Genomic DNA, 22,998 nt, shown 5'->3' with positions numbered 1-22,998 from the left:
ATACTCCAGAAACTGTCCAATACAAAATGGGGAGCTGACCGTAAAACACACTAAGCAACCAGTCTCACCTTGTGTTACTCATTTGCGGAGTACTGTGTCCCAGTATGGTCACGCTCGAGCCATGCACACAAATTGATACTTTACTGTAGGGTCATAAGAGGGGCTTTGAAACTGACTCCTATGGTGTTGCTGTACTGCGTCATGGGCACTGCACCACCATCAGTAGAAAGGAGAGACAAAAACAGGTGCATGATCCAAGATATCTGCTGCATGGACATATTTCCCCACCCAAAAAGATAAAGTTCAGAAAGAGTTTTGCCTCTGAAAATCCCTTACTCTGTCACCTTCCACTGTGATATTTTGAGGTAACAAGATGGTGGGAAATGCTGATGATCCTGGAGAACATGGTTCTGTCAGAACAACTTCCTCCAGTCATTGACCTCAAATGGAAATAGTGGTGTATTCTAAATTGAACAAGAGTTGGGGTTCCGAAGACTGGTGACAATATGATCAAATGGAAACCAAGGAACATGGAGAGTCTAGACAAACGCTTAATGCAATGTCCCTATCAACATCCTGTACTGTTCGAGATAGATGACAGCACCACGGTATTAGCTGCAGTTTTGGAACAACAAGCTGTGATGATCTTAATCTTCAAGGTCCTACAGAACTATGTTACAGGGTGACTTGGACTGTCTCTTATTCCCTTCCCTTCATCCCCTGCCTTTTTCTACCAGCAATGCCATGCTTGATGCCCTTCTTATTTTTCTCTTGGTTCCATCTTTATGCCTTTTTCCATTCTGCTCGCTTCCCAATCCTGATTAACAAAGCCACCACCTTCTCCTCATTAAAACCCCATCTAAAAATTTACTCCTTCTGTGACGATTATAAGTGTGAGTAGACAATGGGGGGAGGGATAGCTCAGTGGTTTGAGCATTGGCCTGCTAAACCCAGGGTTGTGAGTTCAATCTGTGAGGGGGCCACTTTGGGATCTGGGGTAAAATCAGTACTTGGTCCTGCTAGTGAAGGCAGGGGGCTGGACTCAATGACCTTTCAAGGTCCCTTCCAGTTCTAGGAGATAGGATATCTCCCTTAATTATTATTAAATAACAACAATGATAGTCATAAATTATTCCTGTCTATGGATTTCACGGTGTATTCTTTCTTCTATCTGTCTTTTATACTGTAAGCTCTATGGGTTGGGAATTGCCTTATTTGTTCTTTTACAGCACTGGACAAATTGTATTTGCTACATATAATACAAACAAATAAGAATGTAGAGCTTTTCATGTTCAAAATGCTGTATCAACTAAATAATAATGCCTTAAAAGTATGTCCATGCGAGTACTTATTTGCTAGATGTATTGAGTCAGTTTCTCAGCTGGTTTAAATCAGCATAGCTCCATTGACTTCAATGCATTATGATAATTTACACAAGCTGAGGATCTGGCTTATTATCTCTAATTTGTGTGTTTCAGGAAATTAAAATTTGTAAGGAATAATATATTTTCCATCCCTACATTGGGTTTTAGTCTGAAGAATGATATTTGGGGAAGACAGTGGGACAGTGTGTTTTCCCTCTGCTCCCCTACTGTAGACAAGATGATGGTCCAAGACCAGCAGTTTGATATATAATGATAAAACTCTACAGGCCTTCCTGCTAGCTCTCAAACCTCTAGATTTATGTAACTCTGGATATGTTTTCTTTGAGGCGAGACCCTGACTGCTTTTCTGTCCCATGCTCATCTGAGGTGCCACAATCTGTATTGAAGTTGGGGAGAAGGAGGAGGGAGTACTGCAATATGGGCTGTGGTGTCATCAACATGCAGGTGATACTCAGCTCTGTCCCTCTTCCATTAGGTCTTGATGAGATAGCTAGGCAGAGAGTAGAGAAACTGAGATCTGGACCTGGATGAGAGCTAGTTGGTTGAAGCTCAATCCAGAGAAGATAAGTGATGCTTGTTGGCAAGGAAAAATACACGGAGGAGACAGCAATGTTAATATGTGCCTCTTTGATCGGTCATTTCCCATAATTTGTTACTGAAGTGTGTAATCCAGGCAGGGTCTTGTTAGATCATCAGCTTTTAAACGATCAAGTAATAACCAAGAGTTCTCTTTTCATTGATGTTTGGCAAGGAGAGTGCAACCCTTTCCTCTTAAGATGAGGACCTTGAGTTATCCATGCCTTTTCCACCTCCTAGACTGGATTACTATGTTACAATGTGTGCTGTTTGTGGCTAGGCCAGATGATCATTCAAGAATTTCAACTCGGGCAAAATGTGTCTGCCCATTTACTTAGAGACAAATTGGGTAAGGTAATAACTTTTATTGGCTCAACTTCTGTTGGTGAAAGAGACAAGCTTTTGAGCTCCAAACCTGAAGAACAGCTCTGTAGAGCTCAAAAGTTTCTCTTTCACCAACAGAAGTTCATCCAATAGAAGATATTTCCTCACCTATGGTTGTCTGTCTCGTATCTTAGGACCAACACTGCTATAACAACACTACAAACATGTACCTCGTAGTGTATAGGCAGGGAGCATATGGCATCCGGGCTCTGTAGTCTGCACTGGTTTTCTATTCATTTTTGATACAATTCAGCATGTTAGTTTTGACCTTTTTAAAGCTTTAGAGATTGCATCTTGTCTTGCGTTTTTGTTCCATCAGCTGAAGTCATCCAAGGCATTCAGGCTAGTCAGCCCCAGATTTAAATGGGTTGGGACTCCAGACAGTGTATTTTCAATGGCAGGCATTCAGCTCTGGAACTCACCTTTCATAGTTTGATGAAGCACAAGTTTGTTGCACTTCTGGGCATACTGCAAGGCACATCTGTTCACATGGGCTTCTATCTGTGAGAGTGAGGTTGGGACAGGTTCAAGGTTTGTTTTAATTGAGGTGAGGATTTCAAGTCTTTTAATATTGAGTGAATTTAGTTAACTGTCAATTTTGTATTAAAAATTATTACCCATGTGCTCAGAGATTTTGATAAGCACGTTTTCTAAGACTAATAAATCAGTCAAAATAAAACATAAGTGGAGACGTCTTAGATAAGAACTATAACTTTTCAAGCTTATCTACCCTTTGTTGTCTTCAAACAAATTGGTGCTGGTGCTGCTATGTTCAAAGTAGAAACATGAAAGCATTCCTTGGTTAATTCAAATCATATTGAAGAATCCAACTAAGTAACAATAAGCAATACTTAACATGATTTAAAAATCTATGTGATATTGGACTAAAGTAAAAGTATAAACCAGATAGATGAAAATGGAATCACACATCCTAGTTCTTACAAGGATATAAGTAACAATATTTTGAACTAATTACAACTTATGTAAAGTACATTTAAGGAAACCCATTAGAAGAGAATTAGAACTGGAACAGATTAGCTGTTCTTTAATGGCCTTCACTGTAGATCTTCTGATGCTTTGGAAGCTTTTTCTAACTCCCATTGCTCAGTTGTCTTGACTAAATGACTGAGAAGCTGTTTCTAGTTTCACAGTGTGGTGATAATGTCAAAAACATTATTTTCAGTCCGATACAATGATAATGTTTTTAAAATAAAAACTATGCTATATTCTATAATATTTGCTTGTGAGATTTAAGGAATTACTTGAGTACTCATAGTGACTCATAGTAAGAGCAATCTAATAGACTTCCATGTAGATATTAATTATTTACTTTCTTGAAATACTGATCATAGACATTTCTACATTACTTGCTTTCTCAGTCATTCTTCTTTTTAGTCTCTCTTTATTTTTGTGTGCTATGCAAGCGCTTAAGCTCTTTATCACTGAAAAGGGAAATAAGTAATGTGAGCTATCGCAGCTGTTTCATAACTTATTTCAATTTCTAACAAATAGTGCCCACTCCATTGCTGAGTACCTCTGCAAAAGATTAAGATTCACAGTATCAAAATATGATCCAGATGGGAGCACATGCTTTATGATCAGAAAAGAAATGTAGTTTGTACAAGGCCTAAAAAATCCTGCACTGATAAAAATGTGAAGTCCTATGAGAACATAAGAATGACCATACTGGGTCAGACCAATGGCCCATCTAGCCCAGTATCCTGTCTTCTGACAGTGGCCAGTGCCAGGTGCTACAGAGGGAGTAAATAGAACAGGGCAATTATTGTGTGATCCTTGCGGCAGTCAGAGGCTAGGGACGCCTAGATCCTGGGGTTGCATCCCTGACCATCTTTGCTAATAGCCATTGATGGACCTATTCTTTTTGAACCCATTTATAGTTTTGGTCTTCACAACATCCCCTGGCAACGAGTTCCAGGTTGACTGTACATTGTGTGATGAAGTACTACCTTTTATTTGTTTTAAACCTGCTGCCTATTAATTTCATTGGGTGACCCCTGGTTCTTGTGTTATGTGAAGGAGTAAATAACACTTCCTTATTTCCTTTCTCCACACCAGTCATGATTTTATAGACCTCTAATATTCTCCCTTAGTCATGTCTTTTTCAAGCTGAAAAGTCCCAGTCTTTTTAATCTCTCGTCTTATGAAGGCTGTTCCATACCCCTAATGATTTCTGTTGTCCTTCTCTGTACCTTTCCAATTCTAATATATCTTTTGAGATGGGGCAACCATAACTGCACGCAGTATTTGAAGTGTGGGCGTACTATGGATTTATATAGTGGCATTATGATATGTACTGTCTTCTTATCTATCCCTTTCCTAATCGGTCTTTTTTATTAGGGCTGTCGATTAATCACAGTTAACTCATTCCTATTCACCCAGTCTTGTGAGATCCCTTTGTAACTCCTCGCAGTCTGCTTTGGACTTAATTATCCTGAGTAATTTTGAATCGTCTGCAAATTTTGCCATTTCACTGTTTATCCCTTTTTCCAGATCAATTGTGAATGTGTTGAACAGCAGTGGTCACAGTACAGATCCCTGGGGGACACCACTATTTACCTCTCTCTGTTCTGAAAACTGACCATTTATTCCTACCCTTTGATTCCTGTCTTTTATCCAGTTACTGATCCATGAGAGGACCTTCCCTCTTATCCCAGGACTGCTTATTTTGCTTAAGAGCCTTTGGCGAGGGATCTTGTCAGAGGCTTCCTGAAAATCTAAGTGCACTATATCCACTGTTGCATCTAATGAAGTGGGCTGTAGCCCACGAAAGCTTATGCTCAAATAAATTTGTTAGTCTCTAAGGTGCCACAAGTACTCCTCTTCCTTTTGCGGATACAAGTTAACATGGCTGCTATTCTGAAATATATCCACTGGATCACCCTTGTCTACATGACCTCCCTCAAAGAATTCTAATAGATTGGTGAGGCATGGTTTCCCTTTACAAAAGCCATGCTGACTCTTCCCCGAACAAATCGCCTTCATAAAATCACAAATTCACAAATCGCCTAGTCTGATAATTCCGTTCTTCATTACAGTTTCAACCAGTTTGCCTAGTACTGAAGTTAGGTTTACTAGCTTGTAATGGCCAGGATTGCCTCTGGAGCCTTTTTAAAAAAATGGTGTCACATTAGCTATCCTCCAGTCATCCAGTACAGAAGCTTATTTAAATTATAGGTTACTCGACACAGTTGATAGTTCTGCAATTTCACATTTGAGTTCCTTCAGAACTCTTGGGTGAATACCATCTGGTCCTGGTGACTTATTACTGTTTAATTTATCAATTTGTTCCCAAACCACCTCTACTGACAACTCAATCTGGGACAGTTCCTCAGATTTTCCAGTTAGAAAGAATAACTAAAATGTGGGAAAATCTCTCTCATCCTCTGCAATGAAGGCCAATGCAAAGAATTCATTTAGCTTCTCCTCAAGCTCCTTTAGCACCTTGATCGTTCAGTGGCCCCATTGATTGTTTGGCAGGTTTCCTGCTTCTGATGTACATAACATTTTTTTTACTGTTAGTATGAGTCTTTTGATAGTGGCTCTTCAAATTCTTTTTTGGCTTGCCAAATTATACTTTTACACTAGACTTGCCACAGTTTATGCTTCTCTCTGTTTTCCTCAATAGGGTTTGACTTCACATTTTTAAAGGATGCCTTTTTGCCTCTAACCACTTCTTTTACTTTGTTGTTTAGCAATGGTGGCACTTTTTTGTCCTCTTACTACTCTTTTTTTTTTTTTTTTTTTAATTTTGGGGTATACATTTAATTTGAGCCTCTATTTTGATGGTTTTAAAAAGTTTCCTTGCAACTTGCAGGCAAAATTCACTTTTTTAACTAAACCTTTTAATTTCCATTCAACTAGCTTCCTCATTTTTGTGTAGTTCCTCTTTCTGAAGTTAAATGCTACTGTGATGGGCTGCTTTGGTATTCTTCCCCCCTGCCCCTGATGTTTAATTTAATGATATTATGGTTGCTGTTACCGAGCTGCTCAGCTATATTCACTTCTTGGACCAGACCCTGTGCTCCACTTAGGATTGAATCAAGAATTGCCTCTCCCCTTGTGGGTTCCAGGACTAGGTGCTCTATGAAGCAGTCATTAATGGTTTCTTTATCTTTGCATCCCATTCTGAGGTGACCCAGTCAATATGGGGATAATTGAAATCCCACATTATTACTGAGTTTTCTATTCTAAAACTTCTCTAGTCTCCCAGAGAATCTCACAATCACCATCACCATCCTGCTCAGGTGGTTGGTAGTATATTCCTACTGCTAAATTCTTATTATTCAAGCATGGAATTTCTATCCATAGACATTTGTGACGACTGGAAGAACCGCATGAAGAACTGGAAGAACCGTAAATTACCTGGTGGGTGAAAAGGTTGCAGATCGTGCGAGACATATTTAGCTTGTGTGGACCACAAGCTAAATATGAGTCAACAGTGTGATGCTGTTGCAAAAAAAGCAAACATGATTCTGGGATGCATTAACAGGTGTGTTGTGAGTAAGACACGAGAAGTCATTCTTCCGCTCTACTCTGCGCTGGTTAGGCCTCAGCTGGAGTATTGTGTCCAGTTCTGGGCACTGCATTTCAAGAAAGATGTGGAGAAATTGGAAAGGGTCCAGAGAAGAGCAACAAGAATGATTAAAGGTCTAGAGAACATGACCTATGAAGGAAGGCTGAAAGAATTGGGTTTGTTTAGTTTGGAAAAGAGAAGACTGAGAGGGGACATGATAGCAGGTTTCAGGTATCTAAAAGGGTGTCATAAGGAGGTGGGAGAAAACTTGTTCATCTTAGCCTCTAAGGATAGAACAAGAAGCAATGGGCTTAAACTGCAGCAAGGGAGGTTTAGGTTGGACACTAGGAAAAAGTTCCTAACTGTCAGGGTGGTTAAACACTGGAATAAATTGCCTAGGGAGGTTGTGGAATCTCCATCTCTGGAGATATTTAAGAATAGGTGAGACAAATGTCTATCAGGGATGGTCTAGACAGTATTTGGTCCTGCCATGAGGGCAGGGGACTGGACTCAGTGACCTCTCGAGGTCTCTTCCAGTCCTAGAGTCTATGAATCTATGAATCTAGACAGGCTTATGTGCAGTGCTGAGGAGAAGCTGGTGGTTGTGTACATGTAGTTCCCAACGACATAGGGAAAGGTTAGGCTGCTAGGTAAGAGATTGAAGTCCAGGACCTCCATGGTAGCATTCTTTGAAATGCTTCCAGTTCCACAAGCAGGGCCAGTTAAATAGGCAGAGCTACAGGGTCTCAATGTATGGCTGATAAAATGGTGTTGGGTTTATTAGGAACAGGGGAATCTTTTGAGAAAGGAGGAGCCTATACAGGAAGGACGTAAACCAAAACTGAACCAAATAGCTGGCATGTAAAATTAAAAAGGTTGTAGGAGAGTTTTTAAACTAAGAGCTAGGGGAAAGCCGACACATTTGGAGGAGCACACATTTCCGGCAAAAATATCCATTAGGTGAGGATCTATGAATGGGGTTTCTCTATATCCTAGTAAAGCAGAGAGGATGGAGGTTGATAAAGTACATGTAGGAACTGAAAATAAGGTCAAATGAAAAAGAGTCCTATTCACTTACATTATGTAATGGTAGACCTCTAAAAAGTGACAAATTTTATAAGTGCTTGTATTCAAATACTATAAATCTAAATAGTAAGATGGGTGAACTTGAGTGCTTGGTATTAGATGAGGATATTAATATAATAGGCATCACAGAAACTTGGTAGAATGATGATAATCAATGGGACATAGTAATACCAGGGTAAAAATATATATAGGAATGACAGAGTAGGTTGAACTGGTGGGGGAATGGCACTATATGTGAAAGAAAGCATAGAGTGAAATAAAGTAAAAACCTTAAATGAATCAAACTGTACCATAGAATCTCTATGGGAAGAAAATGCATAAATACATTATCCAAGTTTTGAACCAATGTCTTAAGAATGATTTAAAAGCACCTGTTTGAAGCAGCATAATAACTAATCATTTTTAATAGAACTATAGAGCTAGGGAAACAGTAACACAAGAGTATTTATTCAGTTGGCTCATTGAATATTGTTTACATCTGTTAAAATGTAACATGGTTTAGCTATTATTGCATATTTTTCCTATCTTCTGGCATTGTAGTTTCTAAAAAAAAAAAGATTTGCTATGATAAATCATCTCTACTTATAAATCAATATATAATATGCTCTACTCAGAAAAGTTTGATAAAGCAAATAGAAAAAATATCGAGCAGAGGGAAATATTATCATAATGGTCCATTGAGGTATATGTAGAAATCCTATTAAGCAAGTGTTAAGTTTCATACATGAACTTCTTACAGACCATTTCGGGGAAGAAATTAAGTCTTTTATATTAAAGCAAATAATGTTTTAATTTTACTTTAAAAAATAAGTAAATACTTTTATAGAAAGTAATACAGTAGAACCTCAGAGTTACAAACACCAGAGTTATGAACTGACCAGTCAACCACACATCTCATTTGGAACCACAAGTACACAATCAGGCAGCAGAGACCAAAAAAAAAAAAAAGTACAGTATTGTGTTAAATGTAAACTACTAAAAAAATTAAGGACAAGTTTTAAAAAAAAGATTTGACAAAGTAAGGAAACTGTTTCTGTCCTTTTTATTTAAATTAAGATAGTTAAAAGCAGCATTTTTCTTCTGTATAGTAAAGTTTCAAAGCTGTGTTAAGTCAATGTCCAGTTGTAAACTTTTGTAAGAACAACCATAACATTTTGTTCAGAGTTACAAACATTTCAGAGTTACGAACAACCTCCATCCCCAAGGGGTTTGTAACTCTGAGGTTCTCCTGTACATTACAAAGAAACCTTTTATGCTTACGAGGGCATTTCCAAATAGTGGGCCAAATCCTGTACTGCAGTGGTGGGCAACCCGTGGGCCGCACGCGGACCATCAGGGTAATCCGCTGGCAGGCCGCAAGACAGTTTGTTTACATTGATCGTCTGCTGGCACGGCTGCCCGCAGCTCCTAGTGGCTGTGGTTTGCCATTCCTGGCCAATGGGAGCTGCGGGAAGCGGCGGCCAGCACGTCCCTGCGGCCCATGCCACTTCCCGCAGCTCCCAATTGCCAGGAACAGCGAACTGCGGCCACTGGAAGCTGTGGGCAGCCGTGCCTGCGAACCGTCAATGTGAACAAACTGTCTCGCGGCCCACCAGCGGATTACCCTGACTGGCTGCAGGTTGCCCACCACTGCAGTACAGCCTTTAGTCCTTACTCAAGCAAAAATTGTCTTTGAAGTCAATGTGAATTTTGCCTGAATAAAGACTCCATGAATTAGCCAATTCATTGTAATCTGAGTTACATCAAAAGTTGACTGCTAAACAATAAAATCATGATTCATGATACAACAGCGTCACTTAATTCTTTTGTAATCTTAATAGATCTCATTATATTGTACTTCTGTTCTTTCCTCCCTATGCAGTATTCAGATTAATAATAATCACCTTAATGTAACCAATGGTTAGACTTTTGCTGCTTGAAGAGGATCAAGGAATTTTTTTTTTTTTACTTTTTTTTGGATAGGTACCAAGACTATGGTGATCAATCTCTCCTGTAGCCATTAAGCAGAGTGAAATATTTTAGGGTACCCTGTTGGGCATGGACAGTCTGAGAGCTTGAGGGCATTTTTGAGAGGACCCCAAATTTGTAAGATCGTCCTGAATTTAGCAGGAGTCAGTGGGGGGTCTGCATTGTCAGAGTGTACTGATTAACATTTTCGTAGCTGTGCCTTGTTTTAAGTAGCATCTGCTCTATGTTGTCCTCAGCCACAGTTGCCAGGCCTTCACCTTCTTTTAGATCCCCTTGTGTGGGGGAGCGATGGGAAGAGAAGGTCTGCCTCCTTATCCTTCTGATCATGAAGAGAGAGAAAGTAGAGTTAGGGGGACTGGGGATAGGGTAAAATGATGGGAGAGGCAGAAATTTAAAGGGGAGGGAGATTGGGGGGAAGAGACTGAGGGAAAGGTGACCCCAAAAATAACATCACTGGGGCCCTTACAACTCTGAATCTGACCTTAACCAAAGAGAAATGCATGGCGAGCACAATTAAGGAGAATGAGTTTCAAAAATATATTAGGAACAAAAAGAATTGTGACAATGGTATTGGTCCGTTACTAGATGAAAATGGTAGAATTATCAATAATAATGAAGAAAACACAGAAGTGTTCAATACATATCTGTTCTGTATTTGGGGAAAAAACAGATGATATCACATCATATGGTGATAACACTCTTTCCATTCCACTAGTATCTCTGGAGGATGTTAAACAGAAGCTACTAAGGTTAGACATTTTTAAATCAATAGGTGTCAGGAGAGCAGAGTCATAGGCAGTCTAACCTGGTGGTCAGAGCAAGGGTCAGAACCAGAATGGGAGTCCAAATGCTAGAGACCAGGATCAAGACAGAATCGGAACCAGGGCAGAGAGGCAGAACCGTAGTCAGAGTCCAAATGCCATAGCCCAGCTCAGAACTGTATTAATTGGAGTCAAGGAAGGCAGGGCTGGTTCCAAGTCTGGGGCAAGGCCAGGAGCAGGGCAGGTATTAGGCTGGAGTGATGCTGGGCGCAGGGAGGCAGAGAATCCATGGGACTGTGCATTGAGCAGCTATTGATCCTTTGCAGCTGCTGGGCTTGAGAGCAAGCCATTTTACTGCCTTAGCTTATCAGGTGATTCTTCTGTGGCCCAACTCCACTCATTGACTGCCTGGCAACTGGGCAGGTGCCACTGCAGGCCCTCAGTCCTGACAGCAGGTCCAGATAACTTGTATTGAAGAGTTTTAAGAGCTGGTTGAGGAGCTTACTGGATCATTAATGTTGATTTTCAAAAAGTCTTGGAGCACTGGGGAAGTTCCAGAAGACTTGAAGAAAGCTAATGTACCAATTGTTAAAAAGGGTAAATGGGATGACCGAGGTAATTATAGGCCTGACGTCAATACCCAGCAAGATAGTGGAGTGACTGATATGATAAAGAAACAAAGGAGAGTAATGTAATTAAATGCAAATCAACATGTGTTTATGGAAAATAGATCCCATTAAACTAACTTGATATCCTTTTTAGATGAGGTTACAAGTTCAGTTGATAAAGGTATTGATGTAATATACTTAGATTGCACTAAGATGTTTGACTTGGTACCGCATGACATTTTGATTAAAAAATTGGAACAATATAAAATTAACATGGCACACATTAAATGGATTAAAAACTGTCTAACTGATAGGTGTCAATATAACTGTAAATGGGGAATCTTCACTGAGCAGATGTGTTGCCAGTCGGGTCCCACAAGGATCTGTTCTTGGCCCTATGCTATTTAACATCTTTATCAATGACCTGGAAGAAAACATAAAATCATCACTGATAAAGTTTTCAGATAACTCAAAAGTTGGGGGAGTGGTAAATAATGAAGTAGTCAGGTCACTGATAGAGCAATCTAGATCACTTGGTAAACTGGGTGCAAGCAAACCGTGTGTTTTTAATACGGCTAAATGTAAATGTATACATGTGGGAACAAAGAATGTAGACCATACTGACAGGATGGGGGAACTCTATCCTGGGAAGCAGTGACTCTGAAAAAGATTTGGGGGAGGGGGCCAGGCTGATGGATAATCAGCTGGCCATAAGCTCTGAATGAGACATTGTGGCCAAAAGAGCTAATGCGATCCTGAGATGCATAAACAGGGGAATCTCAAGTAGGAGTAGAGAGGTTATTTTACCTCTGTATTTGGCACTGGTTCTGTTGCTGCTGGAATACTGTGTCTGGTTCTGGTGTCCACAATTCAAGAAGGATGTTGATAAATTGGAGAGGGTTCAGAGAAGAGCTACAAGAATAATTAAAGGATTAGAAAACATGCTTTATAGTGATGGACTCAAGGAGCTCAATCTATTTAGCTCAACAAAGACAAAGTTAAGGGGTGACCTGATTACAGTACACAAGTATCTACATGGAGACCAAATATTTAATAATGGGCTCTTTAATCTAGCAGAGAAAGGTATAACACGATCAAATGGCTGGAAGATTAAGCTAAACAAATTCAAACTTGAAATAAGGCATACATTTTTAACAGTGAGAGTAATTAGCCATTGGAACAATTTACCAAGGGTTGTGTTGGATTCTCCATCACTGACAATTTTTAAGTAAAGCTTGGATGTTTTTCTAAAAGAGATGCTCTAGGATTTATTTTGGGGAAGTTCTATGGCCTGTGTTACACAGGAGGTCCGACTAGATGATCACAGTGGTCCCTTCTGGCTTAGAATGTATAATCTATGAACCCCTCACTTGGAAGTCATCTGTAGCTGTCAGATTTTTAGAATATTTTTCATCTGGAGACATAAGTGGAACAAGATGTGTAATGGCTGCAAGATGTGTAGTTTGTCAAAGTAACTAGAAAAGTGAGTTCTGCAACATACTAATATGCAGAGCAATGTGACCAGTGGGCAAAAAAAAATCAGAATAAAAAATGATTGTGTGTTGAAGAAAGGCAGGAGACAGAAATAGCTGGATGAAAAGTTACAATGAAATCTGAGGGCTAAATGATATTAAATTGTACTGGCATAAAAACAGCCCTTAGGATGAAACTCAAGGGGTGAAATATTGGCCCCACTGAAGTCAATGACAAAATTCCTGTTGGCTTCAGTGGAGCCAGAATTTCACCCAACATGTGTAATGCTTGGATCTCTAGATGCATAGTATTGTATATTTGGAGGAAAGGGTGGCAGCTGTACTGCTGTGAGTATCTGCCAGCTTTTTTCTTGCAAAAGAAAGTGTAATGCGACAAGGGTGGTACTGATAAGGGAGGAATGGGGCTTTGGAAATGAGAAATTCCTTGGAAGATGAGAGAATGGAGAAAGCAAAGTAAACTGTAATAATAGAAGCCATTTAGAAAAGGAAGTGAATGAAATAAGTATGATATTCTTTTCTCTTACTTATTGATGTATGGCATTTAATCAACCTATTAAACTGTGGGCCACATCCTCAGCTGGTGTGTATAGCTATAGCTGTACTGATGTCAGTTTGTACGCGTGGCTGTGGTCCTGTCTGTAATTCTGTTTAGGAACAGAAGGCAGAAGCTTTGAGGCAGTGTGGTCTAGGGGACAGGGCACTGGCTTGATAATGAGGATAGTTGAGTTCTGTTCCTAGCTTAGCCACTGATCTCCGCTGTGACCTTGAACAACTTATTTCACCTTATTGTCCGTTTTCCCTCCCATTCGTTGTCTGTCATGTCTGTTTGTAAGCTCTTTGGGGGCAGGCTTCTACTATGTGTTTGAACAGTGCCTGTCTAGTAAAATGGAGTCCTGATCTTGGTTGGGGTCTCTAGGTGCTATTGTAATACAGATAACACACTATGAAATAACTTACCTGAACAGACAAGACAGTATTTCAATTTTTATTATGAAGGAATTTTAGAGTAGTATTTCTGGACTTTCAAAGAACACCTCTTTCACAACAATAACAAAAACAACAAAAAGAAACCACTTTCCACTATGTGGTGTCTCTTGCATGGAAGGACTTATCTAACAACTTACAGGATCATTCCTCACCAAAAATTCCAGGAGTCCTTTCCCAGTGAGGTTCACTTCCATTTTTCTATTAAAAGGTTAAAGAAAAATAATTGAGAAATTATTAGTATTATTTGTGTTGCAGTAGCGCCTAGCAGCCTCAATCAAGGGTCAGTACCCCATTGTGGTAGGTGCTGTACATGCATATAACAAAGAGATGTCCCCTGTCCCAAAGAGCTTACAATATAAGTAAATGAAATAGCAAGTAGTGAGCCGTTGTACTCTAAGATTATCCTTATCAAAATATCCCAGTTCCTTAATTTAGAAGTGAATTTTCCAAGTATAGCAAGTTCCTCTCAGGATAGTTGGAGAGAAGAAAGTGAAGTCAGGCTAGATGGTAGTCATGAGTGCTGTTAGGCAAACCTTCTCTTTGTGAACTGAAGCAGTGAAGCACCTGTTTCATGCACAAAATACTGAGAGTTGGAGAGTAGATAGTTGACCAAGAAATACTGTCTCAAGGTGAGGTGAAGGATAACATTTTCAAAAATGTCTATGCTTGTCTTCACTGCAGAGTTAAGAACATCAGGCTGGAAAGGACTTCCAGAGTCGAATCCAGTCCCCTGCTATCACAGGTAACCCCTTCATATAATCCCATTAAGAAACATGGGGTTAAGCAGGTTAACTTGAGCTCTTATTTGGGTGTTGCCTCTAACCCAGCTCCATCCACACACACAACCCTGTCACCTGAGTGAGGTGGTTCTTTACACTTGAGCTAGCTGACCCATCCTGGGTTGTATGCTAAAGCTCAAGTTCTAGTAACCCACCCTCTTTGCAGTGAAGATGACAGCTAAACCACTCGAGTGCTGGGAGTCCTGTAGTGCCTTCCCACAAATCCCCGTGTGCCAAGAAGTTCTCCCACAGTTCATTGAGACAGAACAATAGAGTGTCTTAGGTTACTGTAGTGCTAAGAACCAAAGAATATTCCCCCAATAGTCCTAGTGACACACACGGGTGAGTACAGCAGCAGTGTGGGCTGCAGTTGAGTGGACACACTCGGGTATAGCTTAGTAGCATGGCTGCTCACATCCGAGCTAGGCTAACTAAGTGCTCAGCAGGGCCGCCCAGAGGATTCAGGAGGCCTGGGGCAAAGCAATTTCGGGGGCCCCTTCCATAAAAAAAAGTTGCAATACATGTATTTGGAAATGTAAAAAATACCCAGTGAAATACATTCAAAAATTAATTTTTAATAATTTGAAAATACACAAAATACATTATTTAAAAACATTAAATGCTTTAATGGTATGTATACATTTGCAATTACATAATGGGCTGTCTCTGGGTGATGGTGATGGTTGTTGCCAATAGGCTGTCGCTGCCTGGGGGTGGTGCTACTGTTGCCCAGGGCTGGGTGGGGAGCTGGGCCCTGGGTCGGGGGGTGCCCAGCTCAGAGGGGCTGGGCTTGAAGCTGGGGGTCAGGGCTGTGGGGGGATGGGGTCGGGAGGTGTCTGGCTCAGAGGGGCTGGGCTCGGAGCTGGGGGTCAGGGCTGGGGGGGTGATGGGGTTGGGGGGTGCCTGGCTCCGAGGGGCTGGGGGTCAGGGCTGGGGGGGGAATGAGGTCAGGGGGTTCCCGGCTCAGAGGGGCTGGGCTCGGAGCTGGGGGTCGGGAGGTGCCCGGCTCAGAGGGGCTTACCATGCCGCCTCCCCCCTCTCCCAGAGCCTCAGCGAGCCATGTCCAGGAGCTCCTGCCCCTTGGCCCGCCGAAGCTCGCAGCTCTGCCCCCTTACCACACGACTCCAAGCGGGAGGACCTCAGGCCCCGCCCGAGCCATGCCGCTGCAGTGCTGTCCAGGGCAGCTCCTGGATGTGGCGCGCTGAGGCGCCGGGGGATGGGGGAAGGTGGAGGCGAGTGGGGGGGAGCCTCTGACATTCTCGTGGGGGCCCCTGCGGAGCCCAGGGCAAATTGCCCCACTTGCTCCCCCTCTGGGCGGCCCTGGTGCTCAGACCCCAGTGGCGATCACATGAGTGATTTTCTGAGTCTGAAGTCTGATTTTCAGAAATGACTTGGGCACTCAGGAGTGTACATACACCCGTGATCAAGTGTGGTAGAGCTTTTAATTAAATTTGGCTGGTGCGAGAGGGGGTATAGGTTACAGCTCAAGTGAGCACAACTTGTCAGTTGCTAATATAACTGCTCTTGAGTGCTGCTAGTCCTCTAATGCCTTCCCACAATTTCCCTCATGTGCCCAGAAAGGACACATAAGTACTCCCAAAATATACTGGTAAAGAATTAATAGAGCAGCTCAGTTTACTGCAGTTCTGAGAACCATGGGATGTGCCCCAGAAGTATTAGCGCCAATATCAAGTGAGTGCAGCGCCAGTGTGGACACAGCAACTCAAGTGTTATTTTGCAGTGTGTTCACTTTCTCTTGAGTTAGGATAACATTAGAGGAGTAACTCAAGTGTAGGTAAGTTGAGACAATGCCACAGTGAAGACTTACTCTTTGTCACTTAGACGTTTTTGAAAATTTTATCCAAAGTCCTTCCATGCAAGAGACACTATAAAGTGGGCAGTGAACCTTAGCGGGATGGAGGGCAACCTGTTTCTAGGTCAGTGAAATGCTAGCTGTATATAGAAAAGGAAATCTAATTTAAATACAATGGAGCAGCTGTCAGACTCGTAAGTACTTCAGTTCAGTATACATGTGTGATTATTTCTAGCCACAGCTAAGATAGGGATGTGTTACCTAAAGTTTTTAGTTAGGTTTTCAGAGCAGTGGGAAAGTAGGGAAGATATCAGAATATCAATAGTGAATTCATAAGGAAGAGTAAATAATTTCAGTATGGTGTATAGGATCCAGAGTCCTACTCAAGTCAATTTTTTTTGTGTTTAAAAGAAATTCTTAGGTGCACAAAATACTGTACATCAAGGAAAGGGGCTGTTATTCCTTGTCGATGCATCCCTCTATTAAGAATAAAGAAATGGGGAAAAAAGTAAAAGCAGTACAAAGAGAAATTTAACAAACTGGCCTGGCCCACCAGGGACTTTCCCTACACAAGCGGCGACCCCAGTTTGAGAAACACTGGATTAGAGGTCAGATTTATAGCACTGGCAATCACAGAGTCAGAAGAAAACACCAAAGTGATTAAATAATTTGAAACAAGCTTTTATCAAAATCTTCATATCATTGGCTTTCCTCACCTCCCCTGCAGTTTCTCTCTGTACATTTAGGAACTATAATATGTTTTTAAGGACCACATCACATTAGTTATCCAATTTTCAAACTGTTAATTATAATTTGCAAACAAAACTGTTGCTGGGCTTGACTGAGGTCTGCTAAATATGTAACCAAATATAGATCACCATTAAGAAAATAAGGAGAGGGAGTATGCTTCAGCCATGAAAACTTCCTCAGGCTTTGAATAAAATAATCTGACCTTCTTTTCAAACCTACTGCATTGTTCAACAATCTGAAGGAGAGCAAAAAATGTCACCTCTAAGCTTATGTTCAAGTTCTAAGGTGTATTTTATTAACTCCTTTTTATTGCTCAGTTTAAATATACTAATTGGCATATAGTAGACTTACAGCTACTAGATAGCTATTATTCTTTAATGTGTTTGTAATGGTCTATAATATTATGGCACTGGCAGATCTCATCTATTTCTTCATTTATAACGACTCATGATGATACGAGCTAAGTAGGGCATAAGAACACAATGGTTAATACCAATCAAAGACTAAAAACTACCTCTGTCCATCTTCTTTAAAAACTGTTCAGAAGTGGACATACTAGAATCTCGTATAAATAGCACCTAGTCAAAACATTCAATTTGGGTGTGTTCTCCCCACTGAGAGACACCTACCCCCTTGTGCAACTAATGAAATCTACACAACCACCACCCTACCGCATGCTCAGCCTCTTTGTAGTCTCCCATAGAAACACACTTCTGCTACAGGAACACTCTGAGACATCTATTCCTGGGTGCTCCCAACCTGCCAAAGGCTATCCCACAAAACATGCACCCGTTCATGCAGGTTTCCCCCGTGCACATCTGCCTCACCCACACTAATTGTTTTCCTCTTTATGATAAACTTGACCCTTCGATATAAGACCCTGGAAATGTCTGCCTTCCCTGTGTAGTCAGACATAACACAGTAAGTACAGAATAAAGAGGAAAAGTGTGAAGAAGGTAGCATAACAGATTATAGATGGGGAGGGGACACAGTACTTGGGAGATGAACTATGTAGCACCAGCTTAAAGTTGCCTTTCCCTGTCAAAAGGCAGTGGCAGTTCTGCTGCTTCTCGCCTGGGACGTACCTGGCACATTGGAAGTGGGTGGGGGGCAAGGTTGAAAACTCTGAAGCCCAGGGATGAATTGATCCCATTGCTTGCATTACCCACAAAAAAATATTAGCTAAAAAAAATAAAAAATAAACAACGACCCACACATGGAGACCCCTATGCCTGGTGCAAAAGAAAAAGTTACCCAGGAGAAACTTTGTGCACACGGGAGTCTGACTTTTTCAGAACTGTTTTAAGTTATGTTTTTTGTGAATTCCTGCAACTTGCTTATTCGGGACATGATCCTGCTCCCACTCCTGTTAATGAAAAAACTCTCACTGACTTGAATGGTGCAAGATCAAGCTGTTGAGCTGCAACCTCCCTCTTCCCTGAACCTGTTGCTTCATTTTTGACTTGGCTATCTTGTAGGCCTAATTTGGATGTGTGGACCAAAAATCCAGAGAGTCAATTTTTGGGGAGAGAGAAAGTAATGGATTATAAGACACAGTTATAAAATGCCTGAAATGGAAGTTTGCATGCTTTCACATTCTTGCTGGTGGACGAAAAGGACATTCCAGCGGCACTTCTGTGAATCAGACAGCAGATATACACAGCAACCACAAACAAGTGTCCAATCCCCATGTATGCATGTTTGACTCTTGCAGTTCTATTTATTCTTTTGCCACTAATCAAAAATACAATAAAATAAGCCTTTTAATTTGAATCAGGTACATGTTCTTGATAGCTAAATAAATGTCATCCAGGAAAAAAAATCCTGACTTCCACAGGATACTTTTTAATTAAATTCAGTTCCATGCAAAAAGTTTAAAACATCATGTTTTATGACACTTAGGAAAAGACTACTATAAAACTACAGAAATCTGGATATCTTTCTACTACTATATAAATACCTCTTTCTCCATTCTGAGGCAAATGTAAAGGCCACAAGAAGATTCATATTCCCACCCACCCGGTTTCAATATACTTCACAGAATTCAATGTGAAAGAATCATTGTGTTCTTCCAGAAAAATCCTTATTAAGTCTAGGTAATTAATTCTACACATTTAGTCATAGAATCCTCCTTTTATAATCCTTAATTACAAACCTGTGTCTCTGGAAATTAAAATAATGTGCTTATAAATATTTTCACACAAAAGGAAAGGAAGGTTATGTGAGTGATTTTTATGAGAAAGGAAGGAAAGAAGTCTCCCAGTTTTCTGTATTCTTAATTACAAGTGATTAGACCATTTCTATTTGGGTGGTTTTATACAATAAATTTTAAAAAGAGAGGTTGCTTAAGTACATCTAAAGGTTAAACCTCAAGCAGCTAATCTGTATGTAAGAACAAGTAACTGTCAAATACTTAACCTTTTACAGATTAAAACTGTCTGCCTAACAGATGTGAAATCATCATTGTTGTAATTGTTATAAGTAGATATCTGAGCATTTTGTGGAAATATATCATTTTTTTTAGCAGCAATTTTATGCCCCAGGTCACTTGCATGTCCCTGGCTGTGCGAAAACCATTGCCTTACATGAAAAGTTATATTCCAAGACTTTATAACTGCTGCACTGATTTTCAGCAACCAGGTTATTGGTTGTAACAGGCAGTTTTAAATTATTAGAAAATGACCTTGTGTGACTGGAATGTTTTATTGTTCAGTTGCTACTGCAAGTGCGTTTACAGAATAGCATGGCCAGTGTAAGAGAGAAAAATGTTTTTACTTCTTATATCCTCCAAATGCAAAAGTATTGTCCTTTGTAGACATTCAATAGAAATATTATCACTTAAAGTACAACTAAAATGCTACTATTTTACTTCTGGCAGTAAAAATTGTTAAGCCTGTAAGACGCAATTGTGTCTACTATGATAAGTAGACATAGAAAATAGTACTTTTTTATATTTTACTTTCTCGTATTTAAAGAGAGACAAACCAGTTTGAAACACTTCAGGTACTCCTAAGCAGGTGCATACTCGGTGTCCTACAAGTAGACCAGGCATTTGCCTACTGAATCACAATGAAGTGTAATTAGTAGTATATCAAGTAGATGGGTTAGTTTATGAATCCAATATATTCCAATTAAAATGTATATGGCTCACCAGTACAGGTGTTTGGGGGTATAAAGTGACAGGAAAAGGGCAATGGAGAAAATGCAGTAAATGACTTAGCCTTTGTAGAAGTGTTGAAATTGCTTTAGGCACCTAAGAATTGCCATAAAAGATCCATTTTCCATTGTTCTTTTCTTTTTTTATTTTTTATTGTTTAATATCCATATCAGAGGTCCCAGTCAGTCTCTTGTGCTAGGTCCTGTACAAAGACAAAGGTATACGCAGCCACTACCTTGCACAGCTAACCATCTAACCTGTCTGCCTGTTCCAAAGTGCCTCATTCATTTCAAAAGATTTTTTCCTGCAGATGTTAGTTTCAGGCTGCTTATCAGATACACAACCTGTATTTTATTCCCCATCTACCCCGTGGGTTTGGTTTCCCACAAGTAGCAGGTATTTTTAATCCAGTCTAGTTCTATAAATATTTTTCTACTTATTTTTTCTATTTTTCTACTTACATGATTTATACTTTAAAAAAGAATACAGAGTACTGACAATTGATAGTACGGAGAGTACTTCTGTTAAACAAATGAAGACTAAAAAACTTGAGGTTTTAACTACCGGGTAAAAGCTCTGATAATGCCAGTACGCACACTCACCCAAAATACCCTGCAAATGACTCCTAGTGCCTTGACTGCACTAAAAAAAAAAAAAAAAAAATTGTATACGTTCGTGCATCACCATCATCTGTAAGAGGAAAAGAGGTCATTTCCAGGACATGATGAAGCAGTATGCACTGACCCACACTCTACACTGATGCAGTTTCTGTATAAGTTTATTCCTGAGCTGAACATGAGCAGAGAATGCCAGCTGTGCCATAATGTAAAGTGGATTGTCATGTGGATTTATCCATACTGTGTCCATTAAGTCACCCTTGGGAATGAGCACTATTTAGAAAACTCTGAAAGATCTTTTTTATATAGAAAGACGAGGGGGAAAGAGGGATTGCAGTGATACTAAGAGACCTAAGAAAAATGAGGTACTAGTAATACAGTAAGAGGCATCTGAAATATACATTATTTTAAAATATATCGCTGCATATTCTGTTAATTACAGGGTTAATATTATGAAAGCTGACAACTCTCTATAGACAATAGGAATATTGACCCAATCCATTTTATGTTAGAAATTTCTCTGTTCCGGTGCAGAATTACCTCTTTAGCCTCTTTCAGTCCAGTAAATTCTAATTAAAATATGACCAGGAGTGACAACCTTAGGAAAGAGGTAACCTTTCTCTCTATCATGTCATTTTAGCCTCAATCTTGAATTGGTACAACACTCTTGTAAGCTATTAGCTCAGTTCCTCTCCTACCTCCAGAGCAGATGAAACAGTGTGTCGAATCAATTTACAATCCTAAAGTACAAAGGAAATGATCAGCAAAACTACATAAAATCAAATTGTGAATAAGGCCATTTTAAATAATAATCCTCTAGAATGTTTTCACTAAATACCACCTTAGCTTCATAGATGACTGTTTTTCAAAATCTAGCCTTACAGCTATGTGCTAGTCAAATATTTCATACATAATAGTATATCTAGATTCATAGGAAAATGATAGATCCTCTTTAATATAATGAAATGCAATTTAGAGCCAAGTCAATAAGACACTAACCTCTTATTCTCAAATGAGGTCCAAGTTATACATCATAGGTTAGAAGTTAAAAAGGAAAAGAATGGTTCTTGCTGCCCATAATTCAAACACTGTTGTCAAACAGTTTCTGTTCATGGAAATTATATTGGTTTTATTTGGTTGGAGAAAGCAACGCAGGTATAAGTAGTTCAGGCAGATAGCTTTTTTTAGTTATACAGTACAAAGCCAAATGTTCCAGAGCAGCATAAGGACCTGATTTTACCACCTTATTCATGGTAAATAGTACCCTACTCCACAAGCAGGATGAGATCTGCAGAGGACAAATGCTAAGGGACATATTTTTCAGTTTGCCAAGGCCGTTTTGCACCTAAAGCAACCAGGATTGCCACTGAAGAATTTCTCCTGCACAAGTGAGCGCTCCACCAGTATAAAGCTGGAGAAGACAGCTCTGCTGCCATGTAACCCCTGATATGAGAGTAAGGGAAAGACAGTACATGTTGGGGGATGGAACTGGAGGGAGCATAACAGAATAAAGCAACACTAGACCAGATTCTCCCATGAGTTAGAGCTGCACCTCTAATCTGTGCCAGGGCTGAGTAGCTGAGGATCAGGGAACCACAACCAGCCCCTTGCAGTTCTCCACTGCTACTGAGCGGAACTTAGGCAGGGTGGAGAATCTGTCCCTAGTTTTCTCCAGCTGAGTACACTAGTTATGCTGGCTCAGGTACTCCAGGTGTTGGGAGCCTTTTTGTTACACAATCTACCTTCTGGACCCATATCTTTCTTGATTGGTGAAGGGCAGTAAAGAAGAACTGGACTCACAGCCTTTGGAGACAGTCAGCATCTCCCTTAAGGGGGGAATGTTGCTGGCTTTCTTAACTAAGCTGTTGCGTGGCCTGTGCTCAAGGACCATCATGTCACACTGATTACCTGGCCAGATATCATCCACCCAAAACCCAGCTAGGTCGACAGTGTGGCTGGCCCACGCCAGCTGATTCAGGCTCGTGGGGTTCTAAGGAACTGTTTAATGGTGGTGTAGGTGTTCTGGCTCGGGCTGCAGCCTGGGCTCTAGGACCCTGCAAGATAGGGGTGTGTCTACATTGCAAAGCAATAGTGCTTGGA

The 22,998-nt window shown here is 40.4% G+C and overlaps 1 protein-coding gene across 4 annotated transcripts in view; it reads left to right on the top strand.

The window, feature by feature from the left end:
* AFF3 (ALF transcription elongation factor 3) overlaps positions 1-22,998 on the top strand; it is a 455,751-nt gene that overhangs the window by 5,561 nt on the left and 427,192 nt on the right. Inside the window, exon 2 of one of the 4 annotated variants that reach the window (XM_065580879.1) lies at positions 14,464-14,524. The exons of the other annotated variants lie outside the window; for them this stretch is intronic. The gene's annotated coding sequence lies outside the window, so the exon portion shown is untranslated. The remainder of the gene's footprint in view (positions 1-14,463; positions 14,525-22,998) is intronic. 4 annotated transcript variants of the gene reach the window in all.

The sequence above is a fragment of the Chrysemys picta genome, chromosome 1, assembly GCF_011386835.1.
Source record: "Chrysemys picta bellii isolate R12L10 chromosome 1, ASM1138683v2, whole genome shotgun sequence".
NCBI classification, from domain to species: domain Eukaryota; kingdom Metazoa; phylum Chordata; order Testudines; family Emydidae; genus Chrysemys; species Chrysemys picta.
Note: the sequence above shows the minus strand (reverse complement) of the source record. Positions and strands in the feature narration are given on the sequence as shown.